At 55.8% G+C, this 5060-nt stretch overlaps 1 long non-coding RNA gene across 3 annotated transcripts; it reads right to left on the bottom strand.

Annotated features, from left to right (window-relative positions):
• Positions 1 to 352: 352 nt before the first annotated feature.
• LOC111733002 lies at positions 353 to 4782 on the bottom strand. 3 transcript variants are annotated; one of them, XR_002777785.1, is made up of 3 exons: positions 4134 to 4782; positions 651 to 3893; positions 353 to 563 (listed from the first exon to the last, which is right to left on the bottom strand). It is a non-coding gene; the product is annotated as an uncharacterized LOC111733002 (long non-coding RNA). The 3 variants fall into 3 exon arrangements; XR_002777787.1 differs by having other exon boundaries at positions 651 to 3114; XR_002777786.1 differs by lacking the exon at positions 4134 to 4782 and having other exon boundaries at positions 651 to 839; positions 1457 to 3999.
• Positions 4783 to 5060: the final 278 nt, after the last annotated feature.

Below are 5060 nucleotides of genomic sequence, written 5' to 3'. Positions count from 1 at the left end.
GTCTTCAAGGGAGTCCTAGGACATAAAAGTCCCTCTCTAAAGCAGGCGTGACACCATTCTCTGGGCTTGTTAAAATACCCACGTCAAGTAACATCAACACACGTGTGCTTCGTGGTAATTATGGTTACGGAGAAACAAAAGCTGTAAAACGATATGGACACATAGGTTGCATGGAAGGAGAAAGCACAGCTCTAAAACGCCAGTCGCTGGAGTTCGCCAAGGCAGAAAGAAGCGGCAGACGCGGTGGGCACAGGCGCGGGGCAGCGAGGGGCCGTCTAGGGGCGGGGCCGCATTCTCTAGCGTTGCGACGTTGTCCACAGTGTGCAGAGCGTGTAAGCGGTGGGGCCTCGATGGCGTTTTCCACTGTACAGTGGAGACCGATTCTCTCAACTATTCACCAGGGACCGCGCTTTCTGATAGGGTGGTCGTAAAGAAGGTGCTCCGCACAGGGCTTGGCACTCGGTAGCGGAGATGGTAAATGATGACATCGTGGTCGCGGTTAAGGACACGTGTACTAGATGATGGAGGTTCAAGGTGACACATCTCCAAGCATAAAAGAATCCCTGGAAAATGGTCCAGAGTTCACAGAAGTGAAAATAAAAGTCAGTAGATTAGTTTAATGGATATTAGAGAAGAAAAGCTAAACTCACCAGGAATGAAGTCCACATGAATGCGAATATCAGATGTCATTATAACAACAGACATGTCACAAAACTCCAGGGAACTAGGCATATCCCGGCATTCCTGATGGAAGTGCAGATTTGATCATTTGGGAAGAAAATTCGGTCATTGTTATCGAAAGCCATGAGAGTTTACATTTTGACCCCATAATTCTGTTCCTGAGAAAGAAATAATTCAAATTAAGAGAAAGTTATACTTATGATGAAGCACACAGGTAGGATTGTAAGTATTTAAAAAAATTCAATGATATGACAATGATTACTTTGTCATAGAATGTTGACTTTGTAACAGATCACATGGTGATTAAAAATGACAGAGTGTAAACAAATAGATGTAAAATAATGTCAAGTGGAATATAATATATTGAAGTAGTTAATTGCCAATATTAAAAAAATAAATATATATGGATACAGACAAAAAGAAGCAATAAGGAAATGTAACTCATAACAGTAGAGGGGTTGGATATAATAACCTATATTGTTCTATTAATAAATATATTAAAATACTTGTAACTAATTATTTAATTTCTGCATAGCATCTGCTATGAATCTATAGCTCCTCGTGATTTATTTTATATCGACCTATTTTAGGGTCTAAAGATCCCACTCCGTGCGTGAGCTACGTCGGACGACTCGCGAGTGTGTGTGTGAGCGCGTGCGCGCGTGCGTCTGCAAGGGAGACTTCATCAAGATTCGCACTTGGTTCCCTGCTACTCTCTTTCGTGTGGTTATACAAAACTCCAGCCTTTCAATCTGCTAACTCGTTCTCATTATACCTCAAAACAGTTGGCAAAATTCATCGGGCTTTTCAACGAGAGAAGGAACCGTAAACTAGGAAAGTACCAGGTCCACGACGGAACTGGCACCGTAGAACTGTTTGGTCATCCGCCTGCTCTGTGGTGTTTGAGGAACCCTCTAAGTTTTTACGAATGACAAACCCCCCTCTCAAAGCTCCAGCTCGGACCCTACATGTGCATGTGACAAGGAGCTATTTCTGCCTGTGGGTTCTGGTTACACAGCCAGCGCCGGGAGCTTTGTTCTCAGAATTCATGCTGTCATCAAAAGGAGTCACTCCAAATGCAGCGGCAGGCTCCCAGTGGCTTAGCTGGAGCCACAGCTGCAAACTCTTGGGTCATGTGAACAACTCCGGGCTTTTTCTGGGTTTGGAATGTCTGCGGGCCACGCCTCTTGCCTGCCTTTCCTGCCCCTGGAGTCTTGTCCGTTCTTCCTGTCCACTCAGTTTCCCCCCATCTTCCTGGACCACCGCCCAGCCCCACGTCCCACCTCCCTCCGGGATACCCGTGTCGCAGTTGTGGGCTGGCCCTGTCTGTTTCTACACTTCCCGTGGGAATCTTTGTGTGGTCAGCGTCTGTGAGGCCGACACCTGCGTGTCCCCGCTAACGGAATGCACACTTCTCTGGGGATAGTCGTGTCCGGCTCACAGCGCTGACGCGGTGTCTGGCCCACCGCCTCCGGGCACCGATGGAGGGACCTCAGCGGTCTCCGAAGCCCTCGAAATCCTGGGCTAAGCTTCTGTGCCTGTGTGTGCGGTGGGGGGTGGGAGGACAGGCACCGTTGTGGCCTCCCAGCGGGGGCCCCTCATTTCTTTGGTCCCCATAAGCCCCAGGGTTGGGCTATCCAGGAGGTCCTGCCCCAGGCAGGTGGTCGATTTAGACTTTGGCACTTCGCCTTCCTGACCAGTGGGATCCGACAGGAAGTTGGCCGGGAATTTCTGGGAGAGGGTGTTCCCACCCGTGAGGGGACAGCCGAGGGAGCACGCTTTTCCATCGGATGTCCTTGTGCTGTGACGAAGAGGGTGGCGGGGAGTCGAGCACCTGGGGCCGTCGGGCGTGACCGGGCACTGCCTTCGCCGCCTCGATTACTGGACCCTGTGCTTGTCATGTGACACAACACATGGCCTATTTCTTCAGGCGCTTTAAACCGCATTTCCTCTACGCTCATAGCTGATAAAACTAACACAAATGAGCTGTTCAGAGTTTTCATTAGATGACCAAGGTTAAAGATCTCTGCGGGAGGTGTTCAGTAGATACTGACTGATCGGTCGATTGATAGACCGAGCACAGAGCAACCCTGGCAATGCCTCCGAGTAGTCCCGGCGCCGTGGGAGCTGGCGGGGTGTGGGCGGAGGAGGTGCCCCACTGCCCAGCGCCGCCAGGCCTGGCGAGGCAGGGCCAGATGCCTGAATGTCGGAGCAAATGAGGGCCTTGGGGTGCTGCAGACACCTGCCCGAGAGAGGACTCAGCGGGCTGCTGGCTTGGGTGCCGCCTCACTGGGGGGTGGATGCAAGGGGCGTCGCCATCAAGAGCACGCAGGGCAAACAGGGGTTAAGTCCCAGGCCAATTCTGGTTGATTCGTAGTGTTGAGAAGGATTCTGAGGCTGTGTCTAAATTCATCCTTGATTTTTCCTTGTCTCCTGTGGACACAAATGAAGAGAATTAACGCGTCATGCCAGTTATTTGTCCCCGCTCTGAGGGGTCTATTCTTGGCTTTTAGGATCAGGAAATAGGGACCCCTTCCAGAACAGAGACTGTCAAGAGCGGGTTCACAAGTCTCTGGAGAAAGGCTCAGCTTCCCTCGGTGTGCTTCTCTGCCGGACAGCAGCCTGCGTCTGAGGCCTCCCGTCCCCCAGAGGCAGGTGGATGTGCTCGTCTTGAAGCCACCTCAGGGGATCCAGCAGGCTGGCGTCTCGTCTGGGGAAGCACACCCCCACCTGTCCCTGGAGGAGCCTCTTCCGTGGTGGCAGTGGGAGAAGAGCAAGACCCCTCGTCCGGTCGCTGTTGCTCCGATGTCACCTCCGTGTGACTGGCCCTTGTCCCCGAGGGTGCCACTGCTCGGTCCTCGGTAAGTGGCTAGGTCCCGGGCGGGGTGAGGGGGGTCTGCTCCACTCCTGTCGCACATGGATCTGTGAGGGTGCGGGGCCCCTCGGCCACACCCAGCTCAGGGTGCTCTCTGCTCACCTGGGCCCCGCCAGAGAAGGGGGATGTGAGGTCAGCTGCGACCGGGTGGAAGGGCGCGGGGCCAGATGGCCTGGGGCGGGGGGTGGCGCTGGGCTCCGTGGGAATGGCACAAGGCTCTGCCGGGCCACCCGGGAGAGGAGAGGACAGGGCCCCCAGGGCGAGGAGGCCTGGGCGAGCGCCTCCTTCGGCTGCCTGGACCATGTCTTCCACCCTGAGGTGAGACATGGGGGAGGCTCTGGAACGGGAACAATGCCTGATGGAAATGGGGCTGTGGAGGGGACCCCAGAGACAGGAGACCCACCGGGAGGTGAGGGGCCTGGGTTTCTACAGAGAGGAACACCGGAGGCTGTCGGCCAGGGGCCCTCCGCCCCCGCCCCTCCCGCTTCCCCTTCCCTCCTCCCCCCTCCATGTGCCTCCCTCCCACCCCCTGGCCATCTCCCCCATTTGCTCGCCCTCCCTGCTTCCCGTGCCCTACCCCAGGTGGGCAACAGGACTTGCATGGTGTCAGGCCGCTGGGGCCCCCGTGCTCATGGACCATACTGGTCTGAGGGCAGTTCGCGCCCTCCTTAGGTGATGGCTGGCTCCGTCCAGGGCCCTGGGTCTGGGTGCTGGGGGTCGAGGGTCCGTCCATGCCTGACGGGTTTGCTTGACGCGGAGCAGATGGTGCTCTTGGCTCACTGGAGGTGGCCAAGGACACGACCTGCTGCCCAGCCTTTCTCCAGGAGAGGAAGTCTTTGGGAGTTTGGAGCAACCGAATAAATCTTGTCACTTTGATAAGTAGGGTTCTGTTTCACTCCCTGTGCCGAGAAAGGCCCCCTCTTCCTCCGATTGTCTCAGTTTATTGCGTTTCGGCATGAGACCTGATAACTCGCTCCCGGGGAGAGCGGGAGGAAGTGGCGTTGGCCTGGCTTCCTGGGCCGCACGAGGAGTGAGGAGTGGCCGCGGTTATTCTGGGAAGTTGTTTTCTCTGCCGCCCCCATCGGCTCAGGTTTCTGTGCCCAGCCTCGGGGACAGTCCTGTGAGGACAAAGCCTTTCATCCTAACAACAGGCTCAGCCCCTGGAGGCCTCGGAGGCCTCGGCTCCTTGGGGGAACTGAGACCCCGTGGGCTCTGCTCTCCCTTGTCCCCCCCCCGTCCCCCCCAGGTGCCCCTCCCAGGTGCCCCTCCCAGGTGCCCTTGGTGCCACCGGGAAGTGCCCGGCCTACAGCACGGTGGGACAGCAGAAGACGGCGAGGAGGGCAGAGCCAGCTGCTTCTGGTGGCTCCCGGGGAGCTCAGCCCTCGGAGCAGAGTGACTCAGGGCCAGTGACTCATGAGATCTATGGGCGCCGAGCTGGGGCGCGGGGGGTGCCGCTTTCGGCTTAATGTAAGGAAGAATGCTCCATACGAAATGCCACCCACTG

The sequence above is a fragment of the Pteropus vampyrus genome, unplaced genomic scaffold, assembly GCF_000151845.1.
Source record: "Pteropus vampyrus isolate Shadow unplaced genomic scaffold, Pvam_2.0 Scaffold512, whole genome shotgun sequence".
Lineage (NCBI taxonomy): Eukaryota > Metazoa > Chordata > Mammalia > Chiroptera > Pteropodidae > Pteropus > Pteropus vampyrus.
The sequence above is the reverse complement of the archived record's forward strand: the minus strand, read 5'-3'. Positions and strand labels throughout refer to the sequence as shown.